This window comes from Alosa alosa, chromosome 7, assembly GCF_017589495.1.
Source record: "Alosa alosa isolate M-15738 ecotype Scorff River chromosome 7, AALO_Geno_1.1, whole genome shotgun sequence".
Taxonomy (NCBI): domain Eukaryota; kingdom Metazoa; phylum Chordata; class Actinopteri; order Clupeiformes; family Clupeidae; genus Alosa; species Alosa alosa.
Genome location: NC_063195.1, coordinates 1,622,654 through 1,644,455, shown reverse-complemented (window position 1 = coordinate 1,644,455; position 21,802 = coordinate 1,622,654). Strand labels below are relative to the sequence as shown.

Genomic DNA, 21,802 nt, shown 5'->3' with positions numbered 1-21,802 from the left:
ATTGTGACTTTATTGCTGATAATTTAATGGTTAGTCTAGGTTCACTATATACTTAAATTATGTTGTACATTATATATGCGTATGTATCTGTTAAAAAACACAGGAAACAGAAATACATTTCATTATGCTTTATTATATGTTTTGGTAGGGTGCTGGGTGCTGGATGGCTGGGTAGCTGGGTGCTGGGTAGCAATCTTGTTTCGTAATAGGCAGGTATTTGCTATTTCTTGTTCTAATTATCTAATCCTTATTAACCATAACAGGCTACCAGAGCTGCAGGAATATCGTCGTGGGAACTAGCATCTAACGTTAACAGCATCATGGGAACGGCTAACGTTAGCTTCTAACTGTCTCACAACAATAACAGCAAATCCAATGTTACTATGAGTAAATTAATAACATGTAAATGTGTTTAACATGTTTAAAAGTAGGCTGTACAGTTGCTCGACCAAGGTTATTGAATACATTTTCCTGAATGTAAAAGTTAAAAGATAAATGGAGACAATACATACCTCAACTGCGATCGCTGGTCGAACTGGGGGATAGGCTGGGTCTTGTCCGAATAGAAAGTTTAAAATTTCCCGGTCTTTGCTGAGTCTTTTGGTTAGCCAGAAACATGCCAAAACTCTGTCCTGCTCTTCGCCCATCTTTTGGCTGTCCATAAACATGCCAAACAGCCCGTATGCGTCATCAGATGCTGTCCCCGCTCTTAATCTAACGCTACGGTTGGCCAGAAATATGCCATAATTCAGCCATACACTACTGGCGCCTTCTTATCTGTTATGGCTGCCCATAATCATGCCAAATTGAAGCCAAAAGTTTTGGTCTGCCAAAACAAAGCCCAAAATCGCCAGATGTATGCCAAAGTGCTGCCAGAAAGTCTGCTATCTGGGAAACACTACATTTTCCTGTTGTATTGCCTGTTATAGTATTACTATGAAAGCCATTGCGTTGAAGTACCGGTTCAACCGTTTACTATCCAATGCTGATAAACTTACCAATAGTATTCTCAAAATCCGTCACTGCCTAAATGTTCAACTGTTTTTTCACAATACGGAAGCGACGACTTCTGTTACAGTGTCGTCAGGGGAGGAGACGTGACGCACAGTACAGTCCAGCCTCCAAGGGTTTGGGTTGCTGTGGGTAGGTCGGACTCACTGGAAATAGCCAAAGCATGATACTGATTTAGCAGGGAGCATATGGCACATAAAGTGAAAGGAAATTGCGACTATATAAATATTCATATCATATCGGCGACATCCCGTTTTTGAATTTTTTTTTTTTCTTTTCGAAATTGCAGAGCGCCTACTGAAGGTACTGTTGCTTCCACATATTTCAGTCCTTTGAAAACTGAGACAACAACTGTAGGAAGAACTGACACAGACCACAGATTTACAGGTTAGAATCAGGGTTGTGCAAAATTCCAGAATTAAATTGGAACTGGCTCTTAAATTCCGATTAAATTCTTGAATTTCACTTGCATGTCAATTAAGGTAGCAAACAGGAAGCAGAATTGCAATTCGAATTTTGCACCAGCTGTTATGAAGCTGTGTATAAATGCCTACTTTACCTTAGAGAAGAGAACACATAGAGACCTAGCACCAGCTGTTATGAAGCTGTGTATAAATGGCTACTTATTTTACCTTAGAGAAGAGAACACATAGTGGCCTAGCGCCAGAAGCTGTGTGTAAATGTTGATTAATAGTAACCTGACCCTAGCCAGATGAATTTCGTTCCGCTTAGCTCCGCCTAGCTTCACTCACATCCATCTCACCAGCTGAAATGAAGCTGTGTATACAGCGGGGAAAATAAGTATTGAACACGTCAACATTTTTTTTTCAGTAAGTATACTTCCAGTGAGGCTATTCGCATGAAATGTCACCAGACATTAGTATTAACTTAGGTAATCCACACATATATAAAAATCCAAACATTAATGTCTAAAAGTAGAGTTATGAGTAAAAAAGTGTAATGGCACAGGGAAAAAGTATTGAACACGCTAATAAAAAGCAGTACACAAAGGCAAGGAATGGCAAGGAACAAACTGGAATCTATAAGTAGTTAGAGAAATTATCCCTCCTATCTGTGCAAAATGATATAAGCTGGGTTAGTACATACTGGTGGGCTATAAAAAGGTTTTTTGTTACCAAGGTGTCATTTCATGTCATTTCATGATGGGTAAAAGCAAAGAGCTCTTGCTATTGTTGAGCTATTGTTGCAAAACATATCAATGGAACAGGTTACAGATGCACTTCAAAACTTCAGAATCATCCAGCAAGCAGTATTGGAGCCATTATCTGCAAGTGGAAGGAACATCACTGCATCATCAACTGGCCATGCTCAGGATCTCCTCGCAAGATTTCTGACCAGGAAGTCAGAAGGATAGTCAACTAGCAGGGACCTAGTTTACCTTCTGGGCTTTTGATAAGAGGCAAAAAGGCATGTTTAGATGATGTGCCCAGACCTAGCAGGGACCTAGTTTACCTTCTGGGCTTTTGTTAAGAGGCAAAAAGGCATGTTTAGATGATATACCCAGACCTAGCAGGGCTTTTGTGTTGTTTGTTGAACGTTGTTCCAGTATTTTTGACGCTGCCTTGACCACCACTCTCCTTTGTGGTGATCTTTTGACCTCTTGGACTCTACCTTGATACCGTTTGACTTTTGTTTGCTTGATACAAACTTTCATTACACATCTGTGAATTTTACCCTTTGTCCCTTGTTCTTATCTTACACATGAACTTTCCCTGACTGCCTCTGAGTTTCTTATCCAGAGAAAACAGTTACTTTGCTCCTGTGCTACGCTAAGTCGCATGCTCATGCGACACACATACAAGGTGTAAACATGCGACAAACTGATAATCAGTTGGTTACAGAATATCTCATTGTTATTATATCCAAAAGAGAACTGTTTTGATCAACTCAAAAGTTAGAAGTTAAGTGCTCTGAAATACCATTCTAATTACTAGTAAAAGTAATACCTTTACAAGAAGCCTATTGCTTATTTCATGACATATTGATTTGGTTTATTTTTAGATTTCATGACCTGGAGGTAAGATCCAACCCTCTAATATAGCCTAGCCTACTGTTAAACAGAAACCAATTTTAGTCTATGGTAGTCAGTGTCAAATCAACACAATTGCCTAGAGATATGTGAAACCTAAGCAATCTTTAATGTGATTAAGGAGCATATAGCCTACTATGAAAAAACATACCACATAAGAACTACAGAGCGGTAACCTACAAGATAACCAGAATGTAAAAACAATAGACCTACTAACCAATTAAAAACAAATTCAAATACTAGCATGTACTATTTAGCCTAGGCTACTTGGCTCTTTATGTTTCCACAGGTTTCACTAATGTTATGTAGGCTTAGCTACATCAGACCCTCTTACTAATTTCAAAAGGGCACAATAATTTATTCAAGATAAAATGAGAATCAATGGACACCTAGGGTATGAACTGGAGTTCATCTCCTTGGAAATGACAATCGATTTTACCTCACCACAATGTAAAATAATAATAAATGATTTAAATAGAGAATTATCTTGCTAACTAACCTTGGTAACTAACCAAGGTCCACTTTACTAGCCTCAGTGGGTAAGTAAGTAGCAGGTAAGTAGCCGGTGTTACTGTACATGGCAATGGCTCCCATGTTAACTGGCTGCGTTGATGACGTTTCATGATTGATGACGAGTCTTTGACAGATGTGGCCGCTTGCAGATTTGACTCTTTCTGATATACTAGAGACGCACACAAATATGCATGACATGTTTAAAAGTCAAAATTGTATGTAGTACTACATGCATTGGACCATGAATATGCCACCCAAAAAACAAACACCTAAATTAACTCCACGTGGGTATCGAACCACGAATAAATTGACCTGTTTTCTTGGTAATAGCGTCTGTCCACTTGCGCCATGAACCAGCTGGCGGTACTCACATAAATTGACTTCAGTTGTATGATTAAAAGTCAGCTAACGTTATTATAATTGTAACAAGTTAACATAGCTGTTCATGTTATCTGGCTACCATGTTATCATGCTACCGTTGCCCAAGCCATTTAGTAGGCCTTCAAAGTATCATGGTTAAGTTTTACTAACGTTTCACTGAGGTTAGGCTGTGGCCGCCCCTACCTGAAGTGTCTGTAGAGCCAAATTAACGTCAGCAAATAAATTAAATTAAAATGTGTTGCCTAATTGTGTATCCTTTTGTCCAGCCAATTCTTTTAGGAATTCAGTTCATGAAACACAGGCATTGAAACGCACATTGCAATGGGTTTGATGTTTTTTTGATACTTTATTTCCCAATTCTCCAGTTGGTGCTTCTCCTGTGGTGCAACAGGTTAATGCCTTTACATTGCTTTTTCACGCAGTCGGCATGGGTTCAATCCTCCTCATCACACTTTTTTTTTATTATTAATATTTATTTATTTTTAGACCAGCAACGCTTCCTCAATTTAGGCTACAGATACTAGGTGGCCACAGAGAGCCTGACCAACAGTCAGTGAAATGTTTGAGAACTTAACCATGATACTTTGAAGACCTACTGGCTTGGGCAGCTGCTGTAGCAAGACAACACCATCAGCCGTGTTAACTTGCTACAATCATCAGCTGACTTCTTCTAATTGTATAGACTAAGTCAAGTAAATTTCCCTATGATTTATCAGCTGGTTCATGGTGCAAGTACGTAGATGAATGGTTGTCATGTAGGAGGTTTAATTTAGGAAGCAGGTTCGAAACCCACGTGGAGTTATTATTTGGGTATTTATTTTGTTGGTGGCATATTCATGGTCCAGTGCATGTAGCGTACTACAGATAATTTTGACATTTAAACATGTCATGCATATTTGTATTTGTTCGTCTCCAGTTTCCATCAGAAAGTGACAAATCTGCAAGCGGCCACATCTGTCAAAGAAACGTCATCACTTGTGAAACGTCATCAACGCAGCCAGTTAACACGGGTGCCAGTTGCCATGTAACACCGGTAATTAAATGTATGAAGACGTGACATGAGCTATGAAAGAACAAAACACGTTAATACATGAAGGTTGTAAAATAGCACATTTTCAACAAGCTAGACGTCTAGCAACTTACATTTACCCATGCACGTCAGCAGCAATTTAAGCTACTGGAGGAATCTACCTATCGTTGACACTTGCTTGAGAAGTTAAAGTCGTTCTCTATCTCCGTTGCTTCTAGCGCCACGGTGGTTAAAAATGGTACGGTCCATAATTAGGGGTTTCCACGGCGTGTCATCAGATCTGGACATCGCCATATTGGAGATACTCGCCTCATTAGAAAGCATTAGGCACTGAAGTAAATCCCAAACATCATCAAGGAAAATGGTTAATTATTGCCGTGCTTTAGGTTGTACCAATAGGTCCGACTGAGAAAAACATCTGGTGTATCGACTTCCAAAAGTTCTTAAAAAACCAGGGAGAAAGGAGAATAATGCCAGAAGTTATCAGAGGAAGGGGGGCGCTTGTGGTTGAACTTGGTACTTCGTCTCCTTCACCCAACTCATATGGATCAGCGCTGCCAATAAACCGTAATTTCTCTAAATATCGCACATTTTCTTGTGGTCCAAGTCCTGTCCTACAGTATATGCCTTTGCATCTTAGACGCATTTTGATGAGCTTTTCTGTTGTTTAGACACGGCTACAATCACGTAAGATATCCAAAGTGCATAATACTCCATTGTACTTCATTCACTGAGTATCGCCAATATGGCCGCGCGTGCTGGGTTACCATGGTTACCGGCCAGAACGTGACGTCTTTACATTAAACTTTTCCTAGTGAAAATAGGAGTTGACTTGTATTGTAGCCAACTGTAATGGTATTTTTTCACAATATCAGAAAAATTATCTGACCCCCCCCAAAACTGATATTTCTGTCTCTTTGGGGGGTACTGGGTCTTCATTGGGGGGTATAGTACCCCCCAGTACCCCCTGTAATTCGAACTATGGCCTACTGATCATCTCCCTCATTCATTTGATTGTGCAACAGCCTGTGTTCTGCATTCACTCCAGCGAGAGAGAAATAAGTGTTTAAAAGCGGTGTCATCCCTATAGGCTATTTGCTGCGATATTTAAGCCTACCTCTGTTACAAGTCATGTCTTATGCCCATTAAACTTTTAACCAACAACAACCTCATTTGGAGAAGACTTGGTGAGACACATGTCTGTATCACTGGGCTACATGGCATGATCGGCCTAATGCAGCTCTGCACCTTGGACACACAGCTCATATGATCGGCCTAATGCAGCCTTGGAGACTAACTGGTCTGCCTCCTCCATCCCCTGTTTACACACAAACTCTCTACCCTGATCCTGGTGTCATTTAGTGGGGAAGCCGAACTTGAGGACAGAGTCACATTATCTTCTCAGCTGCCGTTCGAGCACTGTTGTTTGTACACGCAGACGCCTGAGCGAATCGTGTAAAATGGTCACTGTGCGTGGGCTCAGGATGACATCATGACAGGTGTTATTGGTGATGGGCAGTGCTATACCAGAATATGCCCCTTTGCTAAGAGTCATCATGCTCTCTGACATACTCAGGCCATCTGGCCAGGGGTCGTCATGTTCATCATGCTCTCTGACATACTCAGGCCATCTGGCCAGGGGTCGTCATGTTCATCATGCTCTCTGACATACTCAGGCCATCTGGCCAGGGGGCGTCATGTTCGTCATGTTCATCATGCTCTCATACTCAGGCCATCTGGCCAGGGGGCATCATGTTCATCATGCTCTCATACTCAGGCCATCTGGCCAGGGGGCATCATGTTCATCATGCTCTCATACTCAGGCCATCTGGCCAGGGGCATTATGATCATCATGTTCATCATGCTCTTTGACATACTCAGGCCATCTGGCCAGGGGGCATCATGTTCATCATGCTCTCATACTCAGGCCATCTGGCCAGGGGTCGTCATGTTCATCAGGTAGAAAAAGGGCTTCTTGGCTGGACGGTAGAGAACCTGCTCTCACAGCACATTTCACAGTTCTCACCACCTTCTGACCAGCTGGGATCACTTCCTTCTGCCTGCCCACTCTCACTAGGTCCTCACTGCCCTCAGGGTCACTGTGTTGAATTATTTTGAACATTTCAGTCTTCTTCCAGTCAAATGAGAAAGCTGTGCTCCCTGCCTGTGTTATTGATCATTTCAGTCTTCTTATGGTCGCTGTGCTCCCAGCCTGTGTTATTGATCAGTTCAGTCTTCTTCCAGTCAAATGAGAAAGCTGTGCTCCCTGCCTGTGTTATTGATCATTTCAGTCTTCTTATGGTCGCTGTGCTCCCAGCCTGTGTTATTGATCAGTTCAGTCTTCTTCCAGTCAAATGAGAAAGCTGTGCTCCCTGCCTGTGTTATTGATCATTTCAGTCTTCTTATGGTCGCTGTGCTCCCAGCCTGTGTTATTGATCAGTTCAGTCTTCTTCCAGTCAAATGAGAAAGCTGTGCTCCCTGCCTGTGTTATTGATCATTTCAGTCTTCTTATGGTCGCTGTGCTCCCAGCCTGTGTTATTGATCAGTTCAGTCTTCTTCCAGTCAAATGAGAAAGCTGTGCTCCTGCCTGTGTTATTGATCATTTCAGTCTTCTTATGGTCGCTGTGCTCCCAGCCTGTGTTATTGATCAGTTCAGTCTTCTTCCAGTCAAATGAGAAAGCTGTGCTCCCTGCCTGTGTTATTGATCATTTCAGTCTTCTTATGGTCGCTGTGCTCCCAGCCTGTGTTATTGATCAGTTCAGTCTTCTTCCAGTCAAATGAGAAAGCTGTGCTCCCTGCCTGTGTTATTGATCATTTCAGTCTTCTTATGGTCGCTGTGCTCCCAGCCTGTGTTATTGATCAGTTCAGTCTTCTTCCAGTCAAATGAGAAAGCTGTGCTCCCTGCCTGTGTTATTGATCATTTCAGTCTTCTTATGGTCGCTGTGCTCCCAGCCTGTGTTATTGATCAGTTCAGTCTTCTTCCAGTCAAATGAGAAAGCTGTCCTCCCTGCCTGTGTTATTGATCAGTTCAGTCTTCTTCCAGTCAAATGAGAAAGCTGTGCTCCCCTGCCTGTGTTATTGATCAGTTCAGTCTTCTTCCAGTCAAATGAGAAAGCTGTGCTCCCAGCCTGTGTTATTGATCAGTTCAGTCTTCTTCCAGTCAAATGAGAAAGCTGTGCCCCTGCCTGTGTTATTGATCAGTTCATTCTTCTTATGGTCGCTGTGCTCCCAGCCTGTGTTATTGATCAGTTCAGTCTTCTTCCAGTCAAATGAGAAAGCTGTGCTCCCTGCCTGTGTTATTGATCAGTTCAGTCTTCTTATGGTCGCTGTGCTCCCAGCCTGTGTTATTGATCAGTTCAGTCTTCTTCCAGTCAAATGAGAAAGCTGTGCTCCCTGCCTGTGTTATTGATCAGTTCAGTCTTCTTCCAGTCAAATGAGAAAGCTGTGCTCCCTGCCTGTGTTATTGATCATTTCAGTCTTCTTATGGTCGCTGTGCTCCCAGCCTGTGTTATTGATCAGTTCAGTCTTCTTCCAGTCAAATGAGAAAGCTGTGCTCCGAGCCTGTGTTATTGATCAGTTCAGTCTTCTTCCAGTCAAATGAGAAAGCTGTGCTCCCTGCCTGTGTTATTGATCAGTTCAGTCTTCTTATGGTCGCTGTGCTCCCAGCCTGTGTTATTGATCAGTTCAGTCTTCTTCCAGTCAAATGAGAAAGCTGTGCTCCAAGCCTGTGTTATTGATCAGTTCAGTCTTCTTCCAGTCAAATGAGAAAGCTGTCCTCCCTGCCTGTGTTATTGATCAGTTCAGTCTTCTTATGGTCGCTGTGCTCCCAGCCTGTGTTATTGATCAGTTCAGTCTTCTTCCAGTCAAATGAGAAAGCTGTGCTCCCTGCCTGTGTTATTGATCAGTTCAGTCTTCTTATGGTCGCTGTGCTCCCAGCCTGTGTTATTGATCAGTTCAGTCTTCTTCCAGTCAAATGAGAAAGCTGTGCTCCCTGCCTGTGTTATTGATCAGTTCAGTCTTTCTTATGGTCGCTGTGCTCCCAGCCTGTGTTATTGATCAGTTCAGTCTTCTTCCAGTCAAATGAGAAAGCTGTGCTCCCTGCCTGTGTTATTGATCAGTTCAGTCTTCTTATGGTCGCTGTGCTCCCAGCCTGTGTTATTGATCAGTTCAGTCTTCTTCCAGTCAAATGAGAAAGCTGTGCTCCCTGCCTGTGTTATTGATCAGTTCAGTCTTCTTCCAGTCAAATGAGAAAGCTGTGCTCCCTGCCTGTGTTATTGATCATTTCAGTCTTCTTATGGTCGCTGTGCTCCCAGCCTGTGTTATTGATCAGTTCAGTCTTCTTCCAGTCAAATGAGAAAGCTGTGCTCCCTGCCTGTGTTATTGATCATTTCAGTCTTCTTATGGTCGCTGTGCTCCCAGCCTGTGTTATTGATCAGTTCAGTCTTCTTCCAGTCAAATGAGAAAGCTGTGCTCCCCTGCCTGTGTTATTGATCATTTCAGTCTTCTTATGGTCGCTGTTCCCAGCCTGTGTTATTGATCAGTTCAGTCTTCTTCCAGTCAAATGAGAAAGCTGTGCTCCCTGCCTGTGTTATTGATCATTTCAGTCTTCTTATGGTCGCTGTGCTCCCAGCCTGTGTTATTGATCAGTTCAGTCTTCTTCCAGTCAAATGAGAAAGCTGTGCTCCCTGCCTGTGTTATTGATCATTTTCAGTCTTCTTATGGTCGCTGTGCTCCCAGCCTGTGTTATTGATCAGTTCAGTCTTCTTCCAGTCAAATGAGAAAGCTGTGCTCCCTGCCTGTGTTATTGATCATTTCAGTCTTCTTATGGTCGCTGTGCTCCCAGCCTGTGTTATTGATCAGTTCAGTCTTCTTCCAGTCAAATGAGAAAGCTGTGCTCCCTGCCTGTGTTATTGATCATTTCAGTCTTCTTATGGTCGCTGTGCTCCCAGCCTGTGTTATTGATCAGTTCAGTCTTCTTCCAGTCAAATGAAAGCTGTGCTCCCTGCCTGTGTTATTGATCATTTCAGTCTTCTTATGGTCGCTGTGCTCCCAGCCTGTGTTATTGATCAGTTCAGTCTTCTTCCAGTCAAATGAGAAAGCTGTCCTCCCTGCCTGTGTTATTGATCAGTTCAGTCTTCTTCCAGTCAAATGAGAAAGCTGTGCTCCCTGCCTGTGTTATTGATCAGTTCAGTCTTCTTCCAGTCAAATGAGAAAGCTGTGCTCCCAGCCTGTGTTATTGATCAGTTCAGTCTTCTTCCAGTCAAATGAGAAAGCTGTGCTCCCTGCCTGTGTTATTGATCAGTTCAGTCTTCTTCCAGTCAAATGAGAAAGCTGTGCTCCAAGCCTGTGTTATTGATCAGTTCAGTCTTCTTCCAGTCAAATGAGAAAGCTGTCCTCCCTGCCTGTGTTATTGATCAGTTCAGTCTTCTTATGGTCGCTGTGCTCCCAGCCTGTGTTATTGATCAGTTCAGTCTTCTTCCAGTCAAATGAGAAAGCTGTGCTCCCTGCCTGTGTTATTGATCAGTTCAGTCTTCTTTATGGTCGCTGTGCTCCCAGCCTGTGTTATTGATCAGTTCAGTCTTCTTCCAGTCAAATGAGAAAGCTGTGCTCCCTGCCTGTGTTATTGATCAGTTCAGTCTTCTTATGGTCGCTGTGCTCCCAGCCTGTGTTATTGATCAGTTCAGTCTTCTTCCAGTCAAATGAGAAAGCTGTGCTCCCCTGCCTGTGTTATTGATCAGTTCAGTCTTCTTATGGTCGCTGTGCTCCCAGCCTGTGTTATTGATCAGTTCAGTCTTCTTCCAGTCAAATGAGAAAGCTGTGCTCCCTGCCTGTGTTATTGATCAGTTCAGTCTTCTTCCAGTCAAATGAGAAAGCTGTGCTCCCTGCCTGTGTTATTGATCATTTCAGTCTTCTTCCAGTCAAATGAGAAAGCTGTGCTCCCAGCCTGTGTTATTGATCAGTTCAGTCTTCTTCCAGTCAAATGAGAAAGCTGTGCTCCTGCCTGTGTTATTGATCAGTTCAGTCTTCTTCCAGTCAAATGAGAAAGCTGTGCTCCCTGCCTGTGTTATTGATCAGTTCAGTCTTCTTCCAGTCAAATGAGAAAGCTGTGCTCCCTGCCTGTGTTATTGATCAGTTCAGTCTTCTTCCAGTCAAATGAGAAAGCTGTGCTCCCTGCCTGTGTTATTGATCAGTTCAGTCTTCTTCCAGTCAAATGAGAAAGCTGTGCTCCCCTGCCTGTGTTATTGATCATTTCAGTCTTCTTCCAGTCAAATGAGAAAGCTGTGCTCCCTGCCTGTGTTATTGATCAGTTCAGTCTTCTTCCAGTCAAATGAGAAAGCTGTGCTCCCTGCCTGTGTTATTGATCAGTTCAGTCTTCTTCCAGTCAAATGAGAAAGCTGTCCTCCCTGCCTGTGTTATTGATCATTTCAGTCTTCTTCCAGTCAAAAAAGAGAAAGCTGTGCTCCCTGCCCTGTTATTGATCAGTTCAGTCTTCTTATGGTCGCTGTGCCCCCTGCCTGTGTTATTGATCAGTTCAGTCTTCTTCCAGTCAAATGAGAAAGCTGTCCTCCTGCCTGTGTTATTGATCATTTCAGTCTTCTTCCAGTCAAAAGAGAAAGCTGTGCTCCCTGCCTGTGTTATTGATCAGTTCAGTCTTCTTATGGTCGCTGTGCTCCCTGCCTGTGTTATTGATCAGTTCAGTCTTCTTCCAGTCAAATGAGAAAGCTGTCCTCCCTGCCTGTGTTATTGATCATTTCAGTCTTCTTCCAGTCAAAAGAGAAAGCTGTGCTCCCTGCCTGTGTTATTGATCAGTTCAGTCTTCTTATGGTCGCTGTGCTCCCAGCCTGTGTTATTGATCAGTTCAGTCTTCTTATGGTCGCTGTGCTCCCTGCCTGTGTTATAGCTTCATGTGGACACTCTATTCCATTCTTCAGTAGCAGCTCAGTTACATTGTGATCAATGATTGGCTCTGGTGCTGCTCCTGTCTCCCCTGTGACGAGCATGGGCACCTGAACCGTGAACTCTGGAGCATGTGATGGGTCCAGCTGGAGCATGGGCACCTGAAGCGTGAACTCTGGAGCATGTGATGGGTCCAGCTGGAGCATGGGCACCTGAAGCGTGAACTCTGGAGCATGTGATGGGTCCAGCTGGATCCCTAGTGTCCTCCACCCACCCTAGGAAAGGGATGTGGGTCTGGTTGCCTAGTGACCACCTCCCACCCTAGGAAAGCGATGTGGGTCTGGTTGCCTAGTGACCTCCTCCCACCCTAGGAAAGGGATGTGGGTCTGGTTGCCTAGTGACCTCCTCACACCCTAGGAAAGGGATGTGGGTCTGGTTGCCTAGTGACCACCTCCCACCCTAGGAAAGGGATGTGGGTCTGGTTGCCTAGTGACCTCCTCACACCCTAGGAAAGGGATGTGGGTCTGGTTGCCTAGTGACCTCCTCACACCCTAGGAAAGGGATGTGGGTCTGGTTGCCTAGTGACCTCCTCACACCCTAGGAAAGGGATGTGGGTCTGGTTGCCTAGTGACCACCTCGCACCCTAGGAAAGGGATGTGGGTCTGGTTGCCTAGTGACCTCCTCCCACACTAGGAAAGGGATGTGGGTCTGGTTAAGGGCTTTCCCCACAAGAGAGCCAGGGCCGAGGAGCTCTTCCCCACAAGAGAGCCAGGGCCGAGGAGCTCTTCCCCACAAGAGAGCCAGGGCTGCCTAGTGACCTCCAGGGCCGAGGAGCTCTTCCCCACAAGAGAGCCAGGGCCGAGGAGCTCTTCCCCACAAGAGAGCCAGGGCCGAGGATCTTCCTTTGGGATGCACTTCTTCAGCCAGGTGTCACTGATGAGTCACACCTGTGATCCAGTGTCCTGTAACACTTGAGTCTTCACTCCATCTAGGTAGCAACTCACCATGCCTTTCTCCAATAAGACGCTTGAGTCTTCACTCCATCTAGGTAGCAACTCACCATGCGCCTTTCTCCAATAAGACGCTTGAGTCTTCACTCCATCTAGGTAGCATCTCACCATGCGCCTTTCTCCAATAAGACGCTTGAGTCTTCACTCCATCTAGGTAGCAACTCACCATGCGCCTTTCTCCAATAAGACGCAGCAGCTGGGATTGGGGTCGAGGGGAGATATGGCTAACATAAGCCCACCCTGCCAATCTTACACCTGGGGAAGCCCTTTCTGCTCTTCTAATTGGAAAATGCTTCCTCTCAGAATAATTGGGGTGTCGGGTGACCCGCTCTGCTGTCCTCGAGTGACAGGGCAGGTATATTCTACGGTCCGTAGAACCAGCGGAGTCAGTGTTACCTCTCGCTTCCAGTAAAACTTGCTTTACATTTACATGTTTTTAGTTTGACTTATTTCAATAATCAACACTTGCATAATTAGCCAATTACTAGTTCATATCACAAATAACTTATCTTTGCCCTCATAGGGGGGGTTGGCATTTGTTTAATATATTAAATTCAGATAGTAAGCGCAAACACATTAGCTTGGAAAAGCAAACTCATTCAGGAGTGAATAGAGTCTGGTCATTCACGATTGGGAAGTTTTTTCATCCCAGCATAGTGACGGCCGTAGACATATTGCTCACTTTGAAATCATTGTGCAGCTTAATCAATCACATTGACCAGAGATTCCTAACATTATTTCCTACTTCACCTAATCTTTACAAACTGACAATAAACAGAATTGGCAGTCAGGAAGCAGTGTATGTGCGCCTACCTTTGCTGTAAATAATGACTAATAATGACAGGAACAACGCTATTGTTTTTTCCAGCAAATATTACAGGGCCAGGTTTAACCTACTAGGCCGGAGGGATTGGTTAAACTTCAAATGGGAACCTGCCACCATCCCTCACACGACGCAGGAAGATGGAACTAGCTGTGGGGTCTTTGTCATAGAGGTGATGCAAATAATCTCAAACTCAAATGTTATGCATAATAACATAATACAATTTTCCAGATGACCTAGATGATAAGTTTTGATCAACATAACTGTCTTTACCTTTAAGTCTTTGGTACAGGCAGTAAGATAATTCACTAAATGTGTTGTCCTTTTGGTTAAGACTGCAAGACAAACTATTGAAAGTTTTCCAGCAATCCCAGAGGAATTTCACATCGATCCAGATCGGGACAACATTGCACGGCTGAGAAGACAGATGGCTGACGAGATGATTCTTGCATCTGGTAATGTCAAGCCTTTACTTTAGCAATTTCATAACACCACTACTGTAAATGAATTACAAAAGAATAATTGATTAAAATCGACCATTTTTTTTCATTTACACACAATATTTGTGCCCAACAAATGAGTAGCTTAACCTCTTTGGTGAAATGATAGGGTAGTGCAATTGTGCGTTGTGCGACTGGGGATGTCTGCCTCCTTGTTGACAGTGTTGCCATGGTGAGAAACTCGAGTGCACAACAGGAATACACTTGACGCTGTGATAGGAATATGCTATGTGCCTCATTTTAGACCATCATAATACAGACCAACATGTATCTACTTCTGATATTTGTGCAGATCCAATGTGAAAAGTGCCAGAGATGTAGCCTGACGAGCCAGACCCACATTAAAATGTAGGGTCTGGGCACTCACCGTTCGCAGTGCTCAGTCCGAGGGGCGGGATAATCAGTTGTCTTTCAAATTCCCTCTGCACGCAATAGGACAGCGGCAGCGCTATGAGTCCAATGCGTTTCCCACCAGCGGAGCTAGTTGGCTAGTTCAAACCAAAGATTCTAGAGCGCTACGCGCAAGATGGATTACTGGCTGGAAAATATGTTGGATATGTAGAAGTACGTTCTATGACTCTATGGGCGCCATTTTAATAAGCTCAGGTGTCGTCACAGACGCTGGCTACCGTGGGAATCCTATGGCGCTGATCCTAAAATGTTATCAATATTTGTTCTTTAAAGCTGTATGTAGCTTATGTTGAAATTACGAGAAACCCAAAAGACCACACCATGTCTAGACCAGTTAAATATATTGTATAAAGACAATGTCGAATTATTTCCGAGGGTAAATTAGGCTAGGGCACTGACATCTGTCCATCATCCACCAAAACTAAGTTCAATTGAGTGTCCCAGTGACGCCACTTCCATTTGCCTCCATGGGACCTATCTTCCAAAAAAATTTTGAACGCTAGTCTATGGCGAAAAAGAATGAATGTATTGTGATAACCTGCGAGTTGTGTGTGATAATTGTGTTCTGTTACCTGTTCAGTTCTTAAATTGTTGTGGATAGGGTATTTGTGGGATAGGGTATTTGGGTGATAGGGTATTTGTGGGATAGGGTATTTGTGGGATAGGGTATTTGGGTGATAGGGTATTTGTGGGATAGGGTATTTGTGGGATAGGGTATTTGTGGGATAGGGTATTTGTGGGATAGGGTATTTGTGGGATAGGGTATTTGTGGGATAGGGTATTTGGGTGATAGGGTATTTGTGGGATAGGGTATTTGGGTGATAGGGTATTTGTGGGATAGGGTATTTGTGGGATAGGGTATTTGGGTGATAGGGTATTTGTGGGATAGGGTATTTGTGGGATAGGGTATTTGGGTGATAGGGTATTTGTGGGATAGGGTATTTGTGGGATAGGGTATTTGTGGGATAGGGTATTTGTGGGATAGGGTATTTGTGGGATAGGGTATTTGGGTGATAGGGTATTTGTGGGATAGGGTATTTGGGTGATAGGGTATTTGTGGGATAGGGTATTTGTGGGATAGGGTATTTGTGGGATAGGGTATTTGTGGGATAGGGTATTTGTGGGATAGGGTATTTGTGGGATAGGGTATTTGTGGGATAGGGTATTTGGGTGATAGGGTATTTGTGGGATAGGGTATTTGTGGGATAGGGTATTTGTGGGATAGGGTATTTGTGGGATAGGGTATTTGGGTGATAGGGTATTTGTGGGATAGGGTATTTGGGTGATAGGGTATTTGTGGGATAGGGTATTTGGGTGATAGGGTATTTGTGGGATAGGGTATTTGTGGGATAGGGTATTTGGGTGATAGGGTATTTGTGGGATAGGGTATTTGTGGGATAGGGTATTTGGGTGATAGGGTATTTGTGGGATAGGGTATTTGTGGGATAGGGTATTTGTGGGATAGGGTATTTGTGGGATAGGGTATTTGGGTGATAGGGTATTTGTGGGATAGGGTATTTGTGGGATAGGGTATTTGTGGGATAGGGTATTTGGGTGATAGGGTATTTGTGGGATAGGGTATTTGTGGGATAGGGTATTTGTGGGATAGGGTATTTGGGTGATAGGGTATTTGTGGGATAGGGTATTTGGGTGATAGGGTATTTGTGGGATAGGGTATTTGGGTGATAGGGTATTTGTGGGATAGGGTATTTGTGGGATAGGGTATTTGGGTGATAGGGTATTTGTGGGATAGGGTATTTGTGGGATAGGGTATTTGTGGGATAGGGTATTTGGGTGATAGGGTATTTGTGGGATAGGGTATTTGGGTGATAGGGTATTTGTGGGATAGGGTATTTGGGTGATAGGGTATTTGTGGGATAGGGTATTTGGGTGATAGGGTATTTGTGGGATAGGGTATTTGTGGGATAGGGTATTTGTGGGATAGGGTATTTGGGTGATAGGGTATTTGTGGGATAGGGTATTTGGGTGATAGGGTATTTGTGGGATAGGGTATTTGGGTGATAGGGTATTTGTGGGATAGGGTATTTGGGTGATAGGGTATTTGTGGGATAGGGTATTTGGGTGATAGGGTATTGTGCCTTTTAGGGGAATTGGGGGATGGAGTTTACGGGTGTGTGCGTGCGTGTGGGTGTTGGTGTGTGTGCGCCGGTGCGTGTGTGGTGTGGGTTCGAGAGAGTTGGTTGTGAATGCCTTGTTGCACGCGTGAGTTGTGGCTAAAACAGCAACTCGCTTTGTTATACAGAGTTTACTTGGCTTCAATAAAGTATGGTAAGTTTCCCTCGAATGTGACAAGAGTGTCCGGAGTATCACAGTATCAATTTTGAACAAAGTTAGTATTATACCCTATTTATCACAACGTTGTCTGTCGCGTTGTCAATCACAAACACACATTTATTCAAACGGCTAAGGAATTAACTGTAGCTTAATTTGTAGAGATCGAAGAGAAAGCAGAGTAGCCACAGACGGGCCTAGGCCCGTCTACTTGTCAGTCTTGCCCGTCCGATTAGAGGGCCCCATACAGAAAAATAATATATTCACATATATGCAGCTTGAACATATTCCAGTATAAGCACATCTATGTTAAATAAATATATTTACATCTATGTTAAATACATATATTTCCATGTGTGTATCAATATATTTCAAAATATAAGTAAATATTCAATATTGGCCACTTTCTTATATTTTATGCATATAATTAAATATATTTAAATATATGACACTAAGAAGCATGATCACATGACCCTTGATGAAGATTCTGATCACATGATCTATATATTTTAGACATATATTTCTCTATTATAGTTCATATTCTACTATGGTTTGATATTTTCCGCATTGATCAATACATATTTCACTATTTTGTTTACTTAAAATCAACCATAGTATCAGTATAAAGAGGAAGAAACACACAACACTTCTGTTGTCTTTTATTCTATTTTATTGAAAATCTTTGTTTTTGTTATGGAACCTCAGTTCTGTCACTTTGGCATTTATTGCCTGGCCCAGCAATCTGGAGTGAGTGTCTGGCCTGGGAACTGCTTCAGGGTGGCCTCTGAATAAGACAGAACATACACAAATAGAACATGCAAAATATTAGTGACACAAATACAGATGCTAAATTGCAGTTAACACTGTTGTGTTATCACGATAATTGGAGATAAATACAAAGTGAGTTGGAGAGAAAGACATACAAATAAAATAAACTCACCTATTATCGTCTTAGTCCTCTCAGGGTCCAGGCATTCCCTCTAAGTGCCTCCTAAAAAATAGCACAATCAATTAGGACCTCAAATAGTTACAGTTTACTAACACAGAAAAGATCTATGATGGTGAGGCGAAAATGTGAAGCAGTCCACACAGACATCCTAACACTTTTAAATGACACAACACAACTAATATATCATATACACAGAAGAGAGAAGCACACAGATACACACTGAAAGGAAAAGTTAGTTTCATCCTCAAATTTTTACTAAACTTGTACAACCAAGAAGCTGCTATTTCATTAAAGTTAAACATGTACATTTTAATGTAAAAGTTCACATCTGTATGAAAACACTCTACAAACCTTGTTGAATAAAAGCCTTCAGACTCACAACCTCCTCTTGGAGAGCCATTATCGCCACCTCTTCTTTAGGTGGTTGTCAGTTCTGGGTTATCTCCCACAGCTCACACTCATAGAGAGCTCTACCAGCCTTCTCTGAAACCTGCTAGTGAACAGAATATACAGCATGAATGAGAGTGGCGTTGGTAAAGAGTATACTCGCGTAATATGTAATGTCCTGGGATATTCCCACTCATGAAGTGTCTCCCATCTGAGACTGCTATCTGAGACTGTAGGGAAGCTGTGCTTCAGTGCTCAAATATACTACATGACCATACATGGTCCTTTTCAATACAATTCAACTTTTACATTTCCATAATTTAGCATGGGTATGAATGGTTTTGGAAGAATGTCTGACAAAGTAGTTTGATAGTGCACAAAAACAAAACACATTACTCGCAATACCATTTCCATTAAATTAAGCACAGTACTTGTGTCTTCAATTTCTACACGTCCACTCTAATACTCTCCAGCACATACCACATTACATCCTATCTAAAAAAAATTAATTTTTAAAAGCTAATGTTAGCTCTAAGTGTTGTCCATGATGCAACAATAGCAGCTAGCTAGCTAAACCACAGTGCATAGAATGTCTACACCTTAGGCTAGTAATGCTAACCGTTACATTTTCTGTCTTGCATGACAAATCATAAGTTAGCTTCTATCTATGCCCATCAATCTACATGCCAGAGGCAAATATACTACCAAATATGGCCGGGAGACAGGTTAAATTGGTATTTCACTGTCATTACAAGTCGTTTTCATTAATTGTCCAAACGTTTCTCAGTGAATTTATTTTTTAATCCCCTTTCAGGTGTAAAAAAAATAAAGCTAGCGCTGGCTAATTTATGCTAACGTTAATGTTACAGAAAGTAGCAAAGGTTAGCTTCCAGCTTCCATCAATAATACCATTGTTAATTCGGACATTAACTTCTGCACATGTTATATGAAAGCAATTCAGCATACAATGAAGATCTACTTACCAGCAATTTTGACCACCATGGCCTCGAAAACCGGACAAAGCCTTCCTCCCCTCCACCACATAACGTTTGTTTCTAGCAAGATGTTGTCCCATCCAGGGGGTCGTTTCTAGAAAAGTTAGCAACGACGTTGCTCAACCACCAACTTGCGACCAAACAACGACACTGTTACACCTGTTTCCAGAAAGCATCGTACCTGTGTCGCAATTCGCTACCTCCGACGTTCGAACACCATAGTTCCAACAATGTTGTTGATGCAGCGATACATATCATTGGTGGAAACAGTGAATACCCCACCCCCTAGAAATGTTCTGTCAAGGCTTATGTCGACATGTTTCTAATCTAAACTGAGTGATTAATGCTGGTATTGTCATTGCCATCAGCCAAAACCTAAACCTATTGCAAGCATATAAAACAGTTAACTTAAGCAGACCAATATGAGTCATTAGTTGTGTTAAATATCTATGTGTTGGAAAAAATATATAGCCTGGACAAATATCTGGGTATCCCATAGGTTATCAACTGTCTCGTGGCTTAACGGCAGCGCGTTGGTGCACTGCACGCTCGGCCGGAGTTCGCATCCTATCTCTTCTTTTCATCTCTGAGTAACCGCGGTTAAGTTAGCTTGAAATTAGGTATTCGCCAGAAATTCAAAACATCGTTAGGTCTCTATCTCGATCAACGCCGAACAAACTACTCACAAAGTGTGATGTTCATACTTGTATTTAGGTGTGAAAAGATATTAACTGTAATTGAATGCAATAAAAGGCTAATTTGTTGCAATTAAGATCATATGCATGCATCCCAAGGCACAACCGCGTCTCTCTTCCCATGCTTTCTGTCTTTTCGTCGGGCAGCTTTTCAAAATAAAAGTCCCAACGCAGCGCATGTAAACTGATAAAATAAACAGAGGAAAATATAAAATAAACCAGGTTGGAAAACTTTTGGAAAAGCATACAATTGTAAAATTAATATAACATTAATCAGATGCATTGTAGATAATACTACAATACTAATGTAACATAATGAACTTCTCAGAAATTTGTGGAATAGGTGCATGAAAAAAACCATTCAGGATTTATGTCAACATCAGACTGGTACTGATAGAATAAACTCATCACAACTGTGAAAGGTATCAGCCATTTGTGAAAACATGAACTGCATGCAAAAAGCGATTATTATCTGGCCTAGTGCTGGTGACCCTAGAAAGGATGTGAACATTTCAATTCAACTCATATGTCAACTTCAGGTATGCAATAAAAATACTCATAATTACAACTGTGAAAGGTATTAGCCATTTGTGAAAACATGAATCGCTTTGAAAAAGCGATTATTTCAGTCAACGTCCCAGGTCTGGCATAGTCCTGGTGATCCTAGAAAGTGTATGAACATTTCAATTAAAATTACATGTAATCATCAGACTTGTATTGACTAAATGCACTCATAATTACAACTGTGAAAGGTATTAGACATTTCTGAAAACAAAATTTGCATAGAAAAAGCGATTATTTCTGTCAACATCTAAGGTCTGGCCTAGTGCTGGTGGCCCTAGAAAGCAGATGAACATTTCAATTCAACTTACATGTCAACCTCAGACTTGTAATAACTGAAAACACTCATAATTGCAACTGTGAAATGTATCAGCCATTTATGAAAATGTGAATTCCATGCAAAAAGCGATTATTTCTGTCAACATCTAAGGTCTGGCCTAGTGCTGGTGACCCTAGAAAGCAGATGCACATTTCAATTCAACTTATATGTCAACCTCAGTCTTGTATTGACTAAAAACACTCATAATTACAACTAAATACACTCTTAATTACAACTGTGAAAGGTATCAGCCATTTGTGAAAACGTGAACTGCATGCAAAAAGCGATTATGGTCTGGCCTAGTGCTGGTGACCCTAGAAAGGATGTGAACATTTCAATTCAACTCATATGTCAACCTCAGACTTGTATTGACTAAATACACTCATTATTATCCATAATCCACCATCACCCCAACCATCACTTCTTTAGATAGATAGATAGATAGATAGATAGATAGATAGATAGATAGATACTTTATTGATCCATGCTTCAGGGAAAAGGTTCAGATCCCTCAGAGGCAAAACAAATAGACTGAAAAACAGCTTCTACCCTTGCGCAGTCAGAACTCTAAATGCACCACACCACTGACACTGCTTCTTACAGTCTTTCTGCTGTGTGCATGCGTGTGTGTGTGTGTGTGAGTGTATGTGTGGGTGTGAGAGGTTACTGCAGTGTGTGTGTGTGAGTGTATGTGTGGGTGTGAGAGGGCAGTGTTGTGTGGGTGTTATTATTATTATTATTATATATTTATTATTATTATTTACTATTTATGATGTCCTATTTATGACTTGATAATCTTTGTTTTGTACTCACTTTTAGTCTTTGACTTCTTTGCACCTTTGTGGCCTTGCTGGCAAAATGTCGTTGTACAAGCAACTGTTCAATGACAAATAAAACTCACTGCTCCCCAAGCGCCGCCGTTGAAGCAGGCAGCTCACTGTGCCAGGATTAGTGTGTGCTTCACCTCACTGTGTGTTC

The 21,802-nt window shown here is 42.3% G+C and overlaps 1 protein-coding gene and 1 pseudogene across 1 annotated transcript in view; both read right to left on the bottom strand.

The window, feature by feature from the left end:
* LOC125297288 overlaps positions 1-1,015 on the bottom strand; it is a 22,399-nt pseudogene extending 21,384 nt beyond the window's left edge.
* LOC125297244 (NACHT, LRR and PYD domains-containing protein 3-like) overlaps positions 1-21,802 on the bottom strand; it is a 313,314-nt gene that overhangs the window by 113,992 nt on the left and 177,520 nt on the right.